The sequence below is a fragment of the Xyrauchen texanus genome, chromosome 19 (assembly GCF_025860055.1).
Source record: "Xyrauchen texanus isolate HMW12.3.18 chromosome 19, RBS_HiC_50CHRs, whole genome shotgun sequence".
Taxonomy (NCBI): Eukaryota; Metazoa; Chordata; class Actinopteri; order Cypriniformes; family Catostomidae; genus Xyrauchen; species Xyrauchen texanus.
The window spans coordinates 40,081,144-40,102,897 of record NC_068294.1 but is presented as its reverse complement, the minus strand read 5'-3'; the positions used below and the strand labels follow the sequence as shown (position 1 = coordinate 40,102,897).

The window sequence follows — 21,754 nt, the reverse complement described above, 5'->3', positions numbered from 1 at the left end:
CCGCCATCCGGACTTTTTCTTTCCACTTGGAACAAATGTGACACCTCCATCCATGACAAATGGCCGCTCATTTAAAATGCATTGTTTCAAAATATGTTAATACACCCCTAATTAGCTTTTCTTAACCCACTACACTATTGAGGTAAAGTAAATCCCATGATGTCCAGGTTACATTGCTCCCCACAATAATTAAAACTAAATGATTTTTGTAAAGAAAATGATGCCCATTTTTTAGAACCACATGTTTTCTTGTTTTTTTTTGCATTTTGACATTATTTTCATGAAAAATAAACTCATTCCCCCGTTTAATTCTCATTATTTGAATGCGTCCAAACTTTTTACTTTTTAGGATTGATTTATTTATTTATTTGCAAAAATTATACTCATTAGATTCCATTACTGCACTCAAAAACATGGTCTTAAAAACTGGCTTAAATCTTTTTTTGAGTGTAAATACAGTATGTTTTTTTTGTATTACAGTTACAAAGTTACTAATAATTAATACCACTTAAATTCTGTAGTGAGTTCCTTTTAAATCAAAATCATTATAAACCAAAGGTAGGACAATAAATTCTACCATGATGTATAAATACTATACAATTAAAATATTACATCTTTTTCACATTGCAGATGTGGGTGACATTTTTTACAGACTATAGGTTAACTGTCAGCAGTTTTGGGTAGTACTGGAACAAATGTAACAGGATACAAAATATTAGTAACTGTATTCCACAACAGTTACAATTTAAATATTTGGTAATTAGAATAGTTACATTCAAAACATATTTTGATTGCTGAAGAGATTACTTTGCATTTTATTGTCATTTTGTTCCATTTAATATTTAGTCCTTTCAGATGGAAAACATTTATACATATAAATGATGAGATCCAAAGAGCATTTGAACAGCAGTGAAACACTTTCTTATGATGTGTTACATTCATACGAGCAGACACAGAAGATTGGAGCAACAGAAATTCCAGTAATCCTTGTGTAGATTGTCAGGTGAACTTTTAGCTTTATCCTTGGCTAAAATGCTATTTCTAGCCATTTTATATGCACCTGTTACCAGACACGACCATTTTATTTATTTATTTATTTTTTTTTTAATTCAAGAAAATCCATGTTAGATTAAAAAATATATATAATAAGAGCTTTTGATATTAGGGCAAAAATCTTATTCTTAATGACTTTTTTTGTATTGTTTTTCTATGTAAAAATATCTAAAAATCCGTAAAACAAGATAAATTTGCTATATCTTGTTTTAGAAGCAACACTGCATGAAATATATTCAGATTTTTCAGAGAATGTATTTTTAACATGTGTATTTTTTTGTCTTGCTGTACTGGCAGATTTTTTTAAATATCCCAAACAAGTGAAAAAATCAACTAGTGCTGAAATTAGAACTTAGATTACGTTACTAACCAGTAATCTAAATGAATATGTTGCCAATTGCATTTTACAGCATGTGTGCGCTGTAATCTCTAGTGGAATAAATTTTAATGTAATCCTCCCAACCATGACTGACAGTAACCAGAAAACATTACTTTTTAGAAATGATGCAAATGTTGTATTTCTTTCTTTTGATTTCGGGGTTAAATACGACCCTGGCATGTTCCCAACAGGTTTTGTTTTTGTGTTTGCTTCAAGTGTGGCTGGTACAGAAGTCCATTTAAAGGCAGTCCTGCCACACTCCCCCCAGTCCACTGGATCCACCTGCAACGCTCTGCTCACTGACATTGGCAGGTTGCATTCTGGGAATCCATCTGGTGGCACCACAGACTGGAGGAAACTGCTAATTAGCTTTTGCTGTAAAGGGGCTGGGTCAAAGCGAATTCCCAGCTGTCATTAAACATACTTGGAGAGGGGGAGAATGCAGGAAAACACCAGGGATCCAATGCTCTAATTCCTCTTTTTAGAAAAAGGGGAGAGCTGAATATCCGTTTGTGTAAGCTACACACACTTGATACATAATGAAAGGCACTGGGACACTAACAGAGTAAAGTGCTGGTTCATTGATTGCTTTATTGTCGCTTTGGTTTGCTATTGAAAAGAGCAAAATCCCTTGGTGTCACCTTTGGCACACCTTCTTTTATAACCCCAGTAGTGTCTTATAAAAACAGAAGAATTGAAATCACAAAGTCTACTAAAGTAGACCACAAATAAGAGCTAGAGAACAAAATGTGCAGAACTATACATAATAGCTCTCTGATGATTGACTTGCGGTTAAGCAATAGAAACAAATGCACTAGAAGTGGCTTCAATCATTTTGGAGGGAAACATAAAGGCCTGAAAGCTCCACTTTGGCGATTATAGCTTGCATACTGAGAATTCACAATCTCCTTTCCCTTGAGCAATTGTGTTTGCACACATGGCCTGCGAGAGCATTCTCATTCAATGATTAAATTACTGTTTTATCCCAGAAACTAGCAGCCATTCAGATCCAAATGACTTTAATCTCAGTGCTCAGATTGCCCAGTCACTGAGTCGACAAAGGCTGCTCTGAATTCTAACAGTGATCACCTGGCTGCTTCCGACCAATCGGATGTTTCATGGGCCTTGCAGGGGCAGAATTCGCCTTCATGTGTGAGCAAACTGAGCAATGAGCTTTCTGGAAAATTCCCACCTGATTTCAAAACAATAAATATGTAAATGGAAAAAGCAAGAATTTACCTTGTGGTAAACAGTGGACTCTGACTGTTGAACAAATATGTTTTGGACTGAACCAATCAGGATACTACTGCATACATATCAAAAACAAATGTACCTTGTGGAACATATTCTTTAGCTGTATTGTGAGTTTTTGTTCCTGTAGATCATATTTAAATGTGCACAAGTCATGAAAACGCATGAATACATTGACAAGAGCAAGAATGTGAAAAATAGCTAGCTGCATCATTGATGACAAAGGACTATAAAGGGGCTATAGTATCACATGGGGAAGTTGTCACAAGGGCTATATATCTCACTAACAATAAGGGTTTGAGTCAAAAGTCCCATACCAGTGCTTTTGTGTTGGATTCAACACAGTGTTTAATAATGTTTGTGAATGTTTATGAATTCTGTCCTCCAAACTAAAATGTCAATGTCATATTTTCAACAGCTATTTGATAATGACATACAAGCCTGGTCCCCGCGACCCTGTACACAGGATAAGCGGTTGACGATGGATGGATGGATGGATACAAGCCTGGTGGGACAGGGGCCACATCAGCCATTACATGGAATATAAAATTTCGGCATCGTTCTTGCATCAAATGGCACTTTTCCACTGCACGTAACGGTTTGACTTGTCTCAACTCTTCTCACTTCACATTTCTGAGCTTGCATTTCCATTGCCGTTTAGTGCCACCTCAACGTGGGTGGGATTATAGGCTGATCATCATAGTAGCGCCGCCTCTACTACAGTGACATCATCTTAAACACGACAAACTAACCAAAACAATAACACAACTGCTAGGTGTTAGCTACTAGCTCATTGTGCTGCATAAATCAGTTGTTGTATGGTGAAGTGTAACAGTTAAATTAGCCTGTTTGTTTTAGAAGCAACCTTTCCAGTAGCTGGTCAACTAAATAAAGAATATAGAGTTAACATAACAAAACATACCATCCTCCATCGTGTCCAGGGCGCTCTCCCTCCCATTGCTCACTTAGATAGCGTCCATTTGGTCAAACCACTTCCAAATTTCCTTGATGGTTCTGTAGTCACTTAAGTTTTTTTTTTTTACTTTTCCCTACACTGTTGGTAGGTCCAGTGGTAGCCTTGTTTATTAACCATGGCATGGTTTTGCGCACAGCCTTTTTTTTTTTCACAATTCAAAAGTTGCGTGAATAAATGATACTGTTATCGCTGTTTATAACTTTAAAACTAGCGGGGTGATGTCACGTGTCGGAAATCCAGTGATGCTGGTAGTGACGATTCTCCCTGACCAATCACTGATCTGCAGGAAAACTGCACATTGACGTCACATTTACTATCGGCTCGGCTCGCTTGGAACCTCGACCGAGGTGATACTAAAAAAAGTACCAGTTACCAGGTACTATCCACAGTGGAAAACCCCAAAAAACCATGCAGAGTCGAGTTGGATCCCAGAGATCTAATACAAAAAAAATAAAAAATAAGCATTCAGGATAAATTTGCCCTGGTCAGCAATTGAGGGTGCTCTAACGTTGATTTGACTGAGGAAACATTGTTACATTTACACTGCCAGGACAAAAACAAAAAAGTCACAGTTTGGATTTAAATAAGCAGATACTTAAGAGCTATGACTGGAACATTATTGCAGTGATTAATATTATATATATATATATATATATATATATATATATATATATATATATATATAGGGTAAATTATTGGCTTGCATCAAGCAAAGAAAACAACTAAGGAGATTTCTGAATTCACTGGAATTGGGTTAAGAAGTGTCCAACACATTATTAAAACCTGGAAGGATAGTGGTGAACCGTCAGCTTCATGGAAGAAATGTGGTCGGGAAAAAATCTTGAATGATCGTGATTGGAGATAACTAAAAAGCTTGAAGTCACATCATAAAAAATCGACAGTAGAACTCAGAACGAGAACTTACAGGATTGGCACTAAACAGCTGTGGGGCCACAAGAAAGCCACTTGTTAGTGATACTAATCGGAAAAAACAACTTCAGTTTGCTAGGGAGCATAAAGATTGGACTGTGTACAATGGAAAAAGGTCAAGTGGTCTGATGTGTCCAGATTTACCCTATTCCAAAGTGATGGGCAAAAAGGGACCCGTCATGCATAGTGCCCACTGTACAAGCCACCGGAGGCAGTGTTATGATCTGGGGTTGCTTCAATTGGTCAGGTCTTGGCTGTTGCGACAATAAAATGAAATCAGCTGACTAACTGAATGTACTGAATGACCAGTTTATCCAATCAATAGATTTTTTCTTCCCTGACGGCACGGGCATATTCCAGGATGACAATGTCAAGATTCATCAGGCTCAAATTGCGAAAGAGTGGTTCATGAGGAATCATTTTCACACATGATCTGGACACCACAGAGTCCTGACCTTAACGCCACTGAATGTCTTTGGAGTGGTTCGACTCTCCCTTAATCAATACAAGGTCATGGCCAAAAATTACTGCAACTCTGGAAGGAAATAAATGTTTTGACGTTGCATAAGGTTGTCGAAACAATGCCATGACGAGCGCATGCCATAATCAAAGCTAAAGGCGGTCCAATTAAATAATAGCATATGGGACTTTTTTTTTTTTGGGCCAGGCATTGTATATTGGGGCAAGCTGTCAACGGTGTTGGGTAAGTTACTAAAAAATAGTAATTCACTACAAATTACTAATTATTATATCAGATTACTTTACTAATTACTTCATTGAAAAAGTAATCACATTAATGTTAAGTTACTTTCTTAACACTTTTCTGCTCAACAAATTCAACATAATGTCTATATATATTCCTTAATGATAAGTCACACTCAGCATCTCAGATTTCTCTTTCACAATGACTCATTACAGGGCCATAATTCATGTATTCTACATAAATAATATATTTTAAATAAGCATAACTCTATAATGTACTTAAAAGTAATTAAATTAATAGTAACTGTAATCTGATTTCAAGAATTTCAAATGTAATGCATTAAACTACTTTTTTTAACAAAAAAGTAATTATATTACATTAACTAATTACTTTGTAATTGGATTACCCAACACTGGTTGTCAAATGTTCTGTATGTTGTAAATTTATACAAATAATTCAGTTGTTTGACAATTTTGTGATACCTTTTCCATTTTTTGTTGTTTAATAAATTGTTTTGTGTTTTAATAATTGTCTTACTATTTAAATTAAGCTAAAAAAAACATTAAGTAGCCTATAATACATTTTATATATGCTGTGGTTGCTTTTTTTTTTTTACTTTAGATATTATTACTTTATAATTACAAATAAATGCTTCAATAAATAGTGTGTTTCTATTGTGACAACTTACCCCAAACAGTCTTTTTCTTTTTCATGGGCAATAATTGTGGAAATGTTTAATATATTTTTGTAGTCAGAATTTCAAATTATGTGTCTTTTCCTACATTTAAAATAAATAAATAAACCTACTTTTAGAAGTAAATGTGTGACAAAATGTGTCAATTTACAGCAAGTTTCCCCCTATAAAAATGGTGTATATAAAGCACAAATGAGTCACATTGAGATCTCCTTAGTAGCCTATTTGTGTTATTTTTATTCTGTTATTTGAGTGTAGCGTTTATTGGAGTTTTATAGTAAAAATGCAATCCTAATCATCACAAAAAGCTCTATAGAGATGTCCTGAAAAGCAGTGCTGCCCGTACGCCCCTCTTTCTTAAATGCAGCGTGAGTACGCGCATTTGGTTTCCTAGTAACCCGCGCCTGTGCTGGCGTTCCCGAACACTCAAGCGTGTCCGCGCAGCGCGCACTCGAGTCGTGAGGCTCGTGTAGGGAGCTCACGAACACGCAGGACCAGAGCATCAGGATCTTACACGCAGGAAAAACACGCGAATGTGAAGGAGTGTAAAGGATGAAGGATGCGTTCGCTGGAAAAGGTTGCGCGAATTGCATGAAGAACAGTGCGAGGAAATCTTAAACGTAACTGCCAAGGATTATACCAAGGCTTTTTTTTTTTTTTCTCGTGGAAAAGGGAATACCAGGAATGGGAGATTTGATATTGCATCAATGCAGGTGAGTTCCTTGTTAAAATAATGATTTTTAAATGTTGATAAATTTATCAGACACCATTATGAGGATATATTGTGCAGTAAGGATTACGCACTGCTATTTTAGTGGATGTCTATGAGATCTCATATGTTGCCACTTACTGTATGAATGTTGACTTCAATAGCCATTCCTTAGTTATTGTTCTGCGGTGAAGAATAGATGAAGTGGGCTTGAAGTGAAATTGGCAGACTGCGATGCGCTGCCGGTAAAAGTAACGGGAGATGTGAATGATGAGCCTTTGCACTTGTTACATCCCAATACACGCTGCAATTAAGTGACGCGAAAAAAACGAGAACGCTCTTTTTATCATAAGCGAATCAATTGAATGGGCCGTTCAGAACTAACGCTAAAAAAGCAGAACGCAAGTGTCTCGAGACGCGTCTTTAAAAGTTGACGTTATTCTTCCCTGACAAGGCGTCTTAAAAACGTCTAGACGCAACGCAACGATCAAAGACATCCGTCCAGCGCATGTTTACATATAAAAACAATTGCAAAACAGCGCGGACACCCTCAAAAACGCGTTTCCCCTACCGCGTCGCGTCCCTCTGCTCGCCTAAAAAAAGTATTTTGATTGGTCGACTAGGTGCCGACGCCAGTTTTCCATCCGCAACGCCGAAAGACGCGTCAAGGCGCACAAACAGTCGCTTGAAACTTGTAGAGACGGCCCCCGTTGATTGCTTAAAAAGTGTTTGATTGGTTTACCGAGTGCAAACGTCTGGAATATGCGTCATGATTTCAGTTTGCGCAGCTTCGTTTAGGTGTTTAAACTGAAGCGTTCTGATATTGTCGCGTCACGTTCCGCCGCTCGCTCACAAAAAGTCTTGATTGGTCTTGTGGCGACGTCAGGATTCCATCAGCAACCTCGAAAGACGTGTCGCGCGCTTGATATGTCAACACCAGACAGCTGTTGATTTTAACGGGAGCGTTCTAATTTTGTCGCTTAATTTTGTTACCTGCTGCTGCACGATGCGTTCATTTTACGCGTGAATGCCATTACGAGTTTATGATTGGATTTATGTTTCCACCAGATTGCATGCACACTTTGTAAAGGGAGAGATGTCTTCAGACTCAGATCTGCTTTGCAATATTGCCTAATCATTGATAATATTTTGCTTGTATAGTAATTATGAGGACATTATGCATGCATGCATGCATAAATAAATAATGTAGAACTCTCTATATGGAAGTAAAGGGAGCAATGCAATCGTATTAATATTGATATCCTGGGTTTTAATATGTGTTATATACAGTATGCTCATATTCAGCAAATCTTCAGTGTTTGGTTGCTTCTTATGAATAGAAATACAGCCATATGAAATACTGTTTACAACCGTTTTAATTGGCCTTACAGTTCTACTTTCAAGGACATGGTTGTGGAGACTCATACTGTTGTTGAAAGACTTGTGAGAAAGAACTGAATTGCAAAGCAGAGAGAGAGAGAGAGAGAGAGAGAGAGAGAGAGAGAGAGAGAGAGAGAGATGTGCCTTGGAGTTGTCATGGTGATTTGGTGAATAACCAGTTGTTGTTTGTAAAGGAGATGCATTAAAAGGGATTACTGTTGGCATTCCCTATCAGTGAAAAGCATATTTCAGTTCTCACTAGAGAAGGGTTAAGGTTAAGGTTAGGGTTTGACGTTTGGGTTTTTTATTTGTTACAAAATACACTGAAACCTAAGACATTTCGATTGGTCAAAGTAAGCTTAGACAAGTTTATATGGTATCTCCAAAGTAACAAGCTGATCAGCCTAATTCCGTAGCTCTGCCATTCACGCTTGCTTAATTTATGTTTGGGTTTTTTTTCTTTTCTCGGAGAAAGCCGGTTTGTGGTCTGACATTTGGTGTTTTGAAGGATTATGCACGGTCCTGCTTGTGAATTTCCTCTCTTTCAATGTCTTTATTGGTATTTTGGCCTCGTAGATCGGTATTTTTCAAGTTCCTGTTGATTTAAATCCATTCTGATGGTTACATCCAAAGTTCTGAGCTCTGTGCTGCCTTGTCATTTCTATTTTTAATTTAAAGAGAAGCCTGTACAGTAGTTAGAAACAGGCTGGTCTCTTTCAGTCAGATGAGATACATTCAAAATTGTAGATACAAAACTTTAAACTATAAGTCAAACGTTTGGACATATCTTCTTTATTATTACAATAGATGGATGGGAATTAAGCACTGACAAAAACACTTTATGCAAATCAGAATGTGAGCTTCTTTAAAATCACTGAACACTTGTTCACAGCTTTTCCTTCACCATCAGCTCTAACTCGTCCTTTTATCATCCTAATCAAACAATGTAATTAAAGGCATAATGCCATTTTAACTGTAATGTCATTATTGCGAGGTTTAACCCTTGTGCGACGTTCGGGACATTTTTGTCTTTTTCATTATTTTATTTTTTTTTATCAGTAAAGGCTGTTAATGCCAACTGCAAAAATGCTCAGTTTCTATAATACATCTATAACACACTGTGTACACAAAATAGTTACACTCAGGAACTTCAGGACAAAAATGTCCCCATTAAAACCCATTAAAACTGCAACATTTGATCCCAGTGCCAATAAAGCATAACATCAAGAATTCTATGATATTATGCTTTCATTCCGGAGCCCTGGCTTCAAGATTTAATTTATTTAATATTTTCCACCAGATGGCGCCATGTTTCTCATGTTTAGCCTATGGAGCAAGTACATGCTTTTTTCCTATTTTCTGTTTGCTATATTACAGAGACCTGCAGACCAATTGAATAAATTAAAAATAAATAAAACTCAAATTGTGTGGGTGTTTTGGTATGAATGTCAGAGTGTGTTGTGTATGTGTGTATTGAGAAATGTGTGTGTGTGTGTGGGCAGGTTTGGGTGGTTTACGAGGACAATTCTTTAGGGTACAAACTGGTAATTACAAGGGTATTATGCTATAAATGTGTTTATGAGGACATTTCTAGTGTCCCCATAATTTAAATAGCTTAAAAAACTTATTTAACAATGTTTTATTGAAAATGTAAAAATGTAGAACGTTTTTTGTGAGGGTTAGGTTTAGGGGTTGTGTTAGGTTTAGGGGATAGAATCTATAGTTTGTACAGTATAAAAATCATTATGTCTATGGAAAGTCCTCATAATAATAGGTAGACCAAAGTGTATGTGTGTGTGTGTGTGTGTGTGTGTGTGTGTGTGTGTGTGTGTGTGTGTGTGTGTGTGTGAGTGAAAAACAACATTATGTAAACAAACTGGCATTTAAAGGGTTAAAATCCTGAAAATGAATGAATATTTGGTAGTTATGATCAGGACTGATGCTGTTTAAAAAAATTACTTATTCAAAGAGGAAAATAATATTAATATATAATATTATTATGGCAGTTTTTTGATGCAGACATGTTTGTCCTCTAAGGACATCTGATTAACTTTTTTTATTGATGCACAAGCGTAAACAATGTAATTTGTGGCATAATGTTGATAACCACAAAAAAAAAAAATTATGTTACAGTGAGGCACTTGTCTCACTGAAAAGGAGGGACAAGTCGAAATGAATCTTTGTGGTAATCAACATTATACCCCAAATGCTGTCGATTGAGATTAAATTGTAATGAACCTTGAATATTCCTTAAATATTTTGTATTTTTTTTGTAAAGAAATTCATATATATGCACCATTTATTCATCAAAACTATTTCCAAGCAGTTAAGATAAGCAGATTCTTTTAAGTGTGTCCAAACAGACTGGTCAACTGTATTCCTTACTGGCCCTAGATATGTCATGTCATTGATTAGTATTGGTTTTCAATCATAGAGCACTGACCCATGATTACACAATAACATGCTGGGACCATCACATTTCCTATATTTATTCAGGATTGTTTACTCTTCAAATGGACTTAGTATGGTCAGATATCTTGCTGAATATGTTATCCTTCAACGTATCATTGCTTGCTTCTGGCTTTTGCTGTCTTTGTTACAACAATGTTCTATTCTCTGTGTGATGAGGACACTCTGATGTCATGTATTTGAGATCAGAATGGGAATCTCAAGAAAACAAGAAACCCCAACAGCATTAATTCTGCATCTGCACTCTTTCCCTGTTAGATCAAACCAGGTGATGTATACTTCCAGTCATTTTTATTGACCTCCCTGAATAAAAAACACTGGACTATTGCCATTGCTCACATGAAGGTCACTCAGTAGACAGTAATTCATCAAACTCTGAGGTTCAGCAAAACAGTAACATATACAAATATACCTCAGGACCTGGTAAAGAACTGAAAATAAACAGTGACTGATGTGGTTTTCTGCTTACCTGCTCAATCGGTACTGAGGGAATCTGAAATGGTTTACTTCTTAACTGTCTTACAGAATGCAGGTAGTAGAAAACACTCAATGTATGGTGTTTCAGGTAGAAGTTTAGGGCTTACGTTTGATGGCTTTATGAGTGAATCTCACAAAAACATGTCCAGGCCATATTTCACCCCCAAGTCAAAAGAAAAACATAAGGAGTTAATATAGTTTGCATAAAGAAAATTATGCAATTCCCATTCATTTGCATGACCATAATATGTTGGATGTTTTATTTTTTAGTTTGTTTATTCTAAAAGGTGATTCTTAGTTCATTGTCATTACTGTAATACACTTAGTTCTGTACTACACGGCAATTTACTGTAATGCAAAGATTATTTATTTAAAGGGACAGTTCACCCAAAAATGAAATTCTGTCATAATTTACTCACCCTCATGTTTATGACTTTAGTTTTTCTTCTGAACACAAACAAACTTTTTTAGAAGAATATCTCAGCTCTGTAAGTCCACACAATGCAAGTGAATGGTGGCCAGATCTTTGAAGCTCCAAAAATCACATAAAGGCACCAAAAAAGTAATCCATAAGACTCCAGTGGTTAAATCTATATCTTTAGAAGCAATATGATAAGTGTAGGAAAGAAACAGATCGATATTTAAGTCATTTCTTTCCATAAATCTCCACTTTCACTTTCACATTCTGAAAGTGGAGATTTAGAGTATAAAAGGATTCAAATTTGTATCTGTTTTTCACCCAAAGTGATTGCATTGCTTGAACCACTGGATAATTTATTTTATGCTGCCTTTATGTGATTTTTATTACATAGTTTATATGCTCAAATATATGAACTTTAATTGTATGTACTGTACACTCACCTAAAGGATTATTAGGAACACCATACTAATACTGTGTTTGACCCCCTTTCGCCTTCAGAACTGCCTTAATTCTACGTGGCATTGATTCAACAAGGTGCTGAAAGCATTCTTTAGAAATGTTGGCCCATATTGATAGGATAGCATCTTGCAGTTGATGGAGATTTGTGGGATGCACATCCAGGGCACGAAGCTCCCGTTCCACCACATCCCAAAGATGCTCTATTGGGTTGAGATCTGGTGACTGTGGGGGCCATTTTAGTACAGTGAACTCATTGTCATGTTCAAGAAACCAATTTGAAATGATTCGAGCTTTGTGACATGGTGCATTATCCTGCTGGAAGTAGCCATCAGAGAATGGGTACATGGTGGCCATAAAGGGATGGACATGGTCAGAAACAATGCTCAGGTAGGCCGTGGCATTTAAACGATGCCCAATTGGCACTTAGGGGCCTAAAGTGTGCCAAGAAAACATCCCCCACACCATTACACCACCACCACCAGCCTGCACAGTGGTAACAAGTGAGTGTGGTGGTGTAGTGGTCTAAGCACATAACTGGTAATCTGGTAATCAGAAGGACACTGGTTTGAACCCCACAGCCACCATTGTGTCCTTGAGCAAGGCACTTAACTCCAGGTTGCTCCGGGGGGATTGTCCCTGTAATAAGTGCACTGTAAGTCGCTTTGGATAAAAGCGTCTGCCAAATGCATAAATGTAAATGTAAATGATGGATCCATGTTCTCATTCTGTTTACGCCAAATTCTGACTCTACCATCTGAATGTCTCAACAGAAATCGAGACTCATCAGACCAGGCAACATTTTTCCAGTCTTCAACTGTCCAATTTTGGTGAGCTCTTGCTAATTGTAGCCTCTTTTTCCTATTTGTAGTGGAGATGAGTGGTACCCGGTGGGGTCTTCTGCTGTTGTAGCCCATCCGCCTCAAGGTTGTGCGTGTTGTGGCTTCACAAATGTTTTGCTGCATGCCTCGGTTGTAACGAGTGGTTATTTCAGGCAAAGTTGCTCTTCTATCAGCTTGAATCAGTCGGCCCATTCTCCTCTGACCTCTAGCATCAACAAGGCATTTTCAGCCCACAGGACTGCCGCATACTGGATGTTTTTCCTTTTCACACCATTCTTTGTAAACCCTAGAAATGGTTGTGCGTGAAAATCCCAGTAACTGAGCAGATTGTGAAATACTCAGACCGGCCCGTCTGGCACCAACAACCATGCCACGCTCAAAATTGCTTAAATCACCTTTCTTTCCCATTCTGACATTCAGTTTGGAGTTCAGGAGATTGTCTTCACCAGGACCACACCCCTAAATGCATTGAAGCAACTGCCATGTGATTGGTTGATTAGATAATTGCATTAATGAGAAATTGAACAGGTGTTCCTAATAATCCTTTAGGTGAGTGTATATGTTCATATATGGCCATATATCAGATTTCTATATATATATAAAGAGAGAGAGAGAGAGAGAGAGAGAGAGGACATGAAATTATGTGTTTGTATAATTGAAAAGTTTATCATTTATTTTTGTATCTCTATTCCACATGTCTCTTTGTTATGTGTGAGTGTGTGTGAATACGTCTCACCAAAACACACAACAGTTGGTGAACCTGATGCTCTTTAAGTGCCATTTAAAAGACACCAGGCAGAACTGACCTCTTGACCTTCTCTCGTCCTTCAAAGATTTTCTTCTCTTCCTGGTTGAGCAAAGATCTTCCCTAAGGTGGCCAATAATCGTGTGCTCAAAATGGACAATAGTGTTACAGTTTTACCACTTTTTACTAATTTGACAACACGATCTAACGCAAACACAGTGCCTGTACCATTTTAGTGTAAATGATAGTGTAAATAGATAATAGGGTTTATTTTACACACCATTTCAACATCCATATTTCTTTTGCTTGTATTCAGAACTCTTTACTTGCATCCTGCAAGTGTGGCATGTAAACGACCCTTGCTATCTGAAAGCGCTGCTGCTATTCCGGTAGAATACAGTGGTTGTCTATGTAGTTTAACTCACTTGTGAATGCTTTTGTAACACACACACAGGCTTTATAGCCATTTCAAATATTTAACACAGACCAGTATCATACAAGCTTTTCTTTTAAACATGTCTCCCTGTGTCCTCTACGAGACCCATGAGATTTTCTATCAATCACAAAGGTCAATCCAGGCTTACACCTGACTTAACTGGAATAAATGTGAATGTGCTTTCAAAGCTAAAAGGGTTTTAGAGGGGCTTTTGGTATTTGATGGAGATAACGAAACAACTTGAAATAATTCATATCTTTTGCAACATACTAGTAACTAGGAGCATGTGGAAACAGATTTGTTTGAAGGCTACAAGGGAAAATCTTGTTGAAAAGATAAACTCACACATCCACTTCATAGCAGTGTCTTGGCAAGCGGGACACCACTAAAAAGCAACTGGAATGGAATCTAAATGGTGTCGGCCTGCATTCCCCTGACCTTGTCTGAAAAGACCTCTTATACTCACATAAAGCACACTAAAATGCTGGTCTTCCCGAGAGGACAAGGACGCCTTTATTCCAGGACCCTTATTCCTCTACTACTATTGAAAGGGTTGGACAAATGACCTTGCATCAGCTATGTTGTACTGTTATACAAATGCAACGCTTCTACTTTCATTTTTACTGTAGCACACAAATAAAATGACAGCAGGTCAGTAATCATATGCAGACGCACAGACAGGGTTAGAGTTATCAGAGGGGATTCGATTCTTAAGTTGTTGCCACTTCAGATGTTAATGATCTCGTTGTCTTGAGCAGCTGGTTTTGCCCTTTCTGAGCGTTCATGGCTAAAAAAGTTACAACTTAAATTTAATTCAAATCAGCTCTTCAGTAGGCAATCAGGAGATGACAATTTAAGTAGAATTAAGGAAGGGGCTTATAACTCTGCCGTCTTTTGTTAAGGTATAAGATGATGAATAGGCAAAAGTTATATATCACTTCCGATCTGCTTTAAAGGGGTCATGACATACTCTTTTAATAATTGTATTACCTTCCTTGTGGTCCACTTATAATGTTAGTAAAGCTTATTTTGTACTAAAACAATCATAATTTATTAATATGTGCTAATTTTCCACCCTGTCTCTGGCCCTCTGTTTGACACCCTCGTTTTTCGATGCACTTTGGTTGCGTTGCATCATAAACATACCATTTCTAGGACACTGTGTCAGGTAAAACGTATTTTAATACTTATAAACATGTCTTGAGATCCCTATGTTCAGATTTGTGCATCATCAAGCTATGTTTTGAACGCAAGAACAATAATTCTTGCATTCAGTGCTGTGTTGCCTACTGAAGAGTTGGTTTGTTCTCTGTATAAACTGTGCGTTGCCTTTACAGCTGAAGTTTTGCTTACTACCCCCTGGAGAGATCAGGTGGTACTTCAAACTTGAATTGCACAGGGATCTTCCTTATTATGGTTCAAGGATATAATTAATTGGGTTAATTTTTTAATGCGTTATTTTTGTATACTGTTAATCGCACTGAATTAACGTGTTAAATCGTCAGCCATAAACGTAATGCAAACTGCACTGACATGATCAGGAGCCTTCAGTTGGCCTTTTCCTGATGTTTAGGTGCTTCAACAGGCCAAAGCAGAGGTACTGATATTCACAGGTGTTACATCTCACATCTCCCATGTCTGTTTACATACAGGATGGCCTTCAGTTCTCTCAGCCAGCGGATGAGTAGTTGAATAGAGTAGAACAGACACAGTAATAAAATTTGCGCTCTAAAAATGTGGCACACATCTCTGGAATCATCAAAACGATCCAAGATGTCCATCTAGTGCATGTTTACATAGACAAAAAAAGTGCAGAGAGGAGCAAAAATGCACCCTGGAGCAGTTTATACTCAAAACTGCCAGACACAGAATTGGGTCTTATTTTAAGAATTATAACTTGACATCACATTGTAAAGCGGGTTAAAGGGCAAGGAGGAGGCGAGAACCGGCTTGGCAATATAAATTATAGTTTTAATAACAAACTGAATGAAAAACACACAAACATAAACACAGAGCAGCTCCATGTCATATTCTCTCTCTCTCGAACCGTCATCACCGGCCACATTTATCCCTCGCGCGCCCCCATCAGGCTGACTGGTACTGGGCACGCTCTGTTCCAGCCAGGCCCCGCCCTCCTCCGCTCTTCACATGTCTTATAAAAGTGGAGCGAGATGCATGATAACGGTCAAAGCAGTTTGTCTAGTGCCACGGTTGTCAAACTGGGGTACGCGTACCCCCAGGGGTACGTGGACTGATTTCAGGGGGTACGCGAAAAAATATATAAGGGACTGTTCGTTTTTTATTTAAGGGGCTACTGGAGGAGTTTTGAGATCTGTAGTAAAAAAAGACTTGACCCTCCCTTCGCCAGCAATAATTTTTTCTATAACCCTCCAAAATGATTGTGAAAAAAGGCATGACCCTCCCCGATAATTTATTGATTACTTCTGTACTGGTTTGCGCTTGGCAAAGATGTTCAGATAGCCATTGGTTTTTTTACAACCAAACGACTAAACTCCTGCTTTCTCATCTTACTAGGGCTGTAACAATAGACCAAACCTACAATTCGGTTCGTATCACGATTTTTTCGGTGCTGATGTTTTCGGTGCTGATGCAGTGGTGACGCGTTCATGTAACATGCAAGGGTGGCGCTGCCAATAAAGTAGCCTATCTAAAAGCTGCCACAAAGAACCGGCAAAAGTAATGATTATGAATATGTCAAATATAGCAAGGAGACATTTTAATTGTTTATTAATAAACAAGTGTTTGTCTATGTCGGCTGCAAAGATGAAGTTGGCGATGTTGACTCGCGATCTTCAGTAGTGAACGCGCCAGAGAGAAATGCACATTTCATACGGATTACATAAGCAGAGAGTCTTATTTCTTTCGTTTTGAATTGTTCTGTTAAAAAGTAGACATTTCAAGTTTTCTATATATTTCTCAGGCCTGTGAGGCAAAGTACCTTATACGCTGTGTTTCGGTTCAATTATTAGACGAGAGTCCAGTTCACGCGCCGGCGCCTCCGTGTCATGATGATCTATTTTCTACTATATTTACTTCTTATTTATTAAATCTAGGCAATTGGTTGATGAAACATTGATTAAAATTAAGATACAATTAATAAAAAACGAAATTCACTTTAAAGAAAGTTTTAAAGTCACTTTCAGAGCGGTCATGTCCGTAACGGAGAACTGTCACGTCCGTAACATTGTTTTTTTCCTCATAAATGCGAACACGAAAAATTAAATAAAAATAATATGTTAAGTTCTGTGGAGGCCGACCCTCATCCGGTGGGTAGTATTACTTTTGTTTTGCGCTGTGTAGTTCATAGAATTACTCAAACATATTTTGCCACCTAAAAGTTAAAGATTTTTTGTGTCACATCACATGTGTATTTCCCTCATATTAAATATAAAACGCATGTGTAGACTGATATTTTTCTAATGTCTGGAGCTTTATTAAGGGAGTATGGATATATAAACAGACGTTTCAGTATTAAATGCATTTTCTGAGAATTTATATTTCAAGTTTTGACTGCAAATGTCACGTCCATAACGCTGGAATTGCCCAATTTTAAAGAATTTATCCTCAACTAGTTTTTTGGCGTAGGTCTACGTATTTTATTATATGAACTTCTACTAATAGTAATTTAAAAATGTGGTAGCCCTACATCTAACACATCACACTCCACTGTTATGGTGGCAATTTCAGTAGATTTACTCACTAACATTGTTGTGGAAACACAATAAGAATGGAAACTAAAATATGGTAGTATCGTGCTACAGCGCACATTCCATCAGCTACAGTTCTGGGTCCTCAGTCCCAATACTATAAAACTCGACGTAGCCTACGTTCACTTCACATGTTAATGCAGCGGTAGAGTTACACTCACATGACACTGCACTTATTCGCAATCACAAAAGTTCATTATTTGCTCGTGCTTTAAAGCTTTGCCGGGTAAACATTTCATTGGCATTCTGATCTGACATGATCGCACTTTTTCTATTAACAAAATATTTGAGAGTGGAGATTGGGTGCATATCTGTTTAAAATCATTATATTCAGCACATTTGTATCATATGTTGACTTTTGATGAGATTTGTATCATATTTTTATGATTCTATTCACTATTCTCGACAAAATTGATAAAAATAAATATTATTAAATAAAAAAAACCTTGTTGTTAACAATTGGTGGTGTTGGGGGTACTCCGGAAGATCTATAATGTCTCAGGGGGTACATGCCTGTTAAAAGTTTGGGAACCACTGGTCTAGTGCATGTTTATGTCTTTATAACATTTAGGAAGGTGTCCTCTGTGTAAGAATCACTCATGACCGTTGAGACACACGTCTCTCCTCTTTACCCGTCTGACCAAGTGCCTGTGGGCGTGGCCAAGGGTGCAACTTTGTAAAAGTGGGCATGACAAATTACATTATAAGACACGAGAATAACAACTTCATTTTCATTCTGTTCCTCACACATATTAATAAATGAATATATTAAATAATTGATAAATTGTGTTATTTATTGAACATTGGTGTTTGCTTTGTGTTGCCTAACATATCCTCTTAACGTGGACTTTAAATCAGTATGACAGCATATTGTATTAGTTGTTTTTGTTTCTTAGAAAAGATGGCTCTATGATCCATCTATCTGGAGAATAAGAGAGAGGAACAAAGACGTAGAGAAAACGAGAGATACTCTACAAAAGCACAGTTCCATAACACAACATTCAGCGTTACCTGAATGTATGTTATATATGCAGTATAAGGCCTCTCAATGTCTTGTGATGGTTGCCCAATGAGGTGAAGAGGCTGAGCTTGTTTTTTTATATTTTTCTCTATCTATTTGATGTTATAAGGACATTGTGCTGTGGAGTTCTTTGGATAAATGAACAGAGTTAAGGCTCCCAGTGGCTATCATTGATTCCTCAGGGCAGCCTTTTAAAGAGCTTAATAAAAGCTGCTAGCACGAAGACTATGCAGAATACAGCAAATGGGCCACATTTGAACGCCTCCATCAACCTATATGTGGGTCACGACCATTAGGGATTTAATAGTGGTTCTTTTTAGCATCCTTTCGTTAATTAAGAAGGTTGTAATGGGTGGCACACTGTTAAAAGAATCCTGTTAAATTTACAATAAAAAACTGGCAGCTGCGGTTGACTGAAATTCACTGTAAACTGAGGCATTTTGTTGCCTGTATATTTTACAGTTATGCTGTAAAACTATATCATTAACTGTTATTAATGTGACTATACCAACTTACCTGAACTACCTAAAGGTGCTGTATGAAAAATTCAGAAACCCATGTTATTATTGACACCTGTGGCCGTTAAGTGAACTGCAACTCGTGCTCGTGCACACACTCCATAGGGACTCGAGCACTGGCCAAAACAATGACGTACCGGGGCGGACTGGGAAGAGAAATCGGCCTGATTCGGCCTGAACCTGATTCACCAGCATCATGCTGACAGATGAGGTAGCATAATTAAAATTACACAGTTATGATTGTTTTACTAGAAAATTTGAGACTGCATATTATATTTGACATTCCAGTGCTGGAACAGGGCTAAAACAAAGTGTGGATATTGGTCTGACTATGTGAGGCTGTAGTTTGAAGTAATCACTTTTCTTTGCATGTTACATTAACTACATTTATAGGATGCCAATGTCGGCGTTAGCTAGCTACCCAGCTTCATCGATAGCGGTTAGCTAAATCTGGTGGATGACGAGACTGTTTGGACTTTGGTGGATAGGCTGTACATTATAAATATGTTGACACAGTTCAGTATTGATGTGATTCCATCACAACTGTCATTATGATATATCGATGCACTATTGTTTTATAATAATAGATTGCAAATATTTTCTGTATAACCAAGTTACGTTACACTAATGAATTGAGCTTTTTGCATTATCTTGAACATTGTCAAGCATTAATTTCATGTGTTATTGTAGTTTACCTTGCTGAATAATTACAGATTAACATTGTTTATGACAGTTACTATGCAGGTAAGATCAAGTTAGCTAAAATGACACAGATCAATCCTTATGGCACTATATTTCACATGCTTTGCAGTTATGTAAGCTTACCTGTCCAATAAGAAGAACGCCAATTTGGGGTCTGTTTTGATCCTCAAAACCGAACGAAGGTCCCTCCAGGAATCAAATGCCCTGCCGATGTTCAATCTAGTTTTCGCTCGACCACGATCATGTTTCCGCTTAGCCAGATGGGATTTAGTAGATAAATGTTTTTTTTTTGTTTGTTTTTTTGGCTTACTCTGAGTTTGTGTAGGAGTCGGTATTGTGCAGGGAGCTGGACGTTTGCTGGAATCCATCTCTAAGATAACGTTACCTTGTGTTGCAGACAGTTGTTGTGGTTGAATAGCGGAAGAGAAGCTACTGTCTGAGGCAAGGCTCTCGGGATTGCATAAACGTCTCATCCTTTGGATTTTCCCGGCAAAAGCGACCCGCTCCGTTTGCATGAAAATCAGTCTACAGGCTTTAACAGGCAACACTGTAAAACATTTCTGTAATTTTTACAGTAAAAGACTGTAAAAATGCTACAGAAATAAAACGGTAATTGATTAACGAATATTTACTGTAAAATATACAGTATTTTGTTTTATATATTTAAAAAAAAACAATACAGAAGTTTTTACAATAAAATTTAAAAATAGAAACATTTTTGATGTAAAAATGATGATTTTCCTGTATGGTAAATGGTGATGGTAAAAATGTGCATTGTTTAATAAGAGAGTACATGTACTTTTTACAGTAAATTATTGTTAAAATTACAGCAAAAAACTATATACTATTTTATGGGAATAGTTATGTTTCTTATTACTTTTAATATAAGTTACGTACATTGGGGTGTTCTGTTTTATATATAATGTATTTTAGTTTAATAATTAGCATAAGTTTAATTTCACATGTGTTACCCTGATGGCGTTTAGTGTTTGTGTGGGAGACACGGAGCACTGTCTCTAAATGTTTATTGGTCATTTCTCCAGGAAGAGTCACTATTGGTGAACTTCATGTAATCATGTGCCCTTTTTTAATTACTACGGCAATTAAAAATACATTATAAAGTGAAAAGCAGATTTTTACAGCTTTAGAAGTAAATTTAACATCAAAATTACAGTGCCACCGTGGTCATGTAAATTACAACTGTAAATTACAGTTTGTTCTGTAAAGTTGTTTACATTTTTACTGTATTTTACATAATTATTCAAGCAACCACAGCTGCTAGTTTTTTATTTTTCTTTATTGTATAAACCCTGTAAAAACATCAGGATGTTTTATTTTTTTTACAGTGTAAATACTTAAAAAATATATAATTTGACTGTAGTTTAGCTAGTACTTTTAACTAATGAGAAGCTTGTAGTTCAGTTTAGAACGCCACAATTCTTAATTTTGCCCCGGATAAGAAATAGGAGTAATGAATATATGGTATACGTGTGATGCTAACAAAAGGCTAAAAAAATCTGATTGTGTATGTGACATAAATTTTAATAATAGATTTTAGCTACCTTAAGCAACAGGGTTTTGAAGCACCCAGTGTTTCAGATCACTGGCTCTGGAACAAGCTTGCTTGCATTTTTCCGCCACGTCCCTTTTTCTTCTCAGAGTTTCAAACCAAGGTCAAGTTGTACATAAAACCCAGGGAAATTAACATACAAATGCCACCAGTCTTTGTCAAACAAGACCTGAAAGTTTAAGGTCGTTGCAAGAAACACACCGTGCCTGTGAACATGGAAAACAGGATGATAAATGGGGAACAGATTGAGATGTTTTGAAATGGAGAGTGAGTGGCTGCAGTAATGCTGTGGGT

At 37.1% G+C, this 21,754-nt stretch overlaps 1 protein-coding gene across 1 annotated transcript in view; it reads left to right on the top strand.

The window, feature by feature from the left end:
* Window positions 1–6,473: 6,473 nt before the first annotated feature.
* The window catches only part of nlgn3a (neuroligin 3a), a 252,206-nt gene continuing 236,925 nt past the window's right edge, over window positions 6,474–21,754 (top strand). The window contains exon 1 of the mRNA XM_052150107.1: window positions 6,474–6,699. The gene's annotated coding sequence lies outside the window, so the exon portion shown is untranslated. The remainder of the gene's footprint in view (window positions 6,700–21,754) is intronic.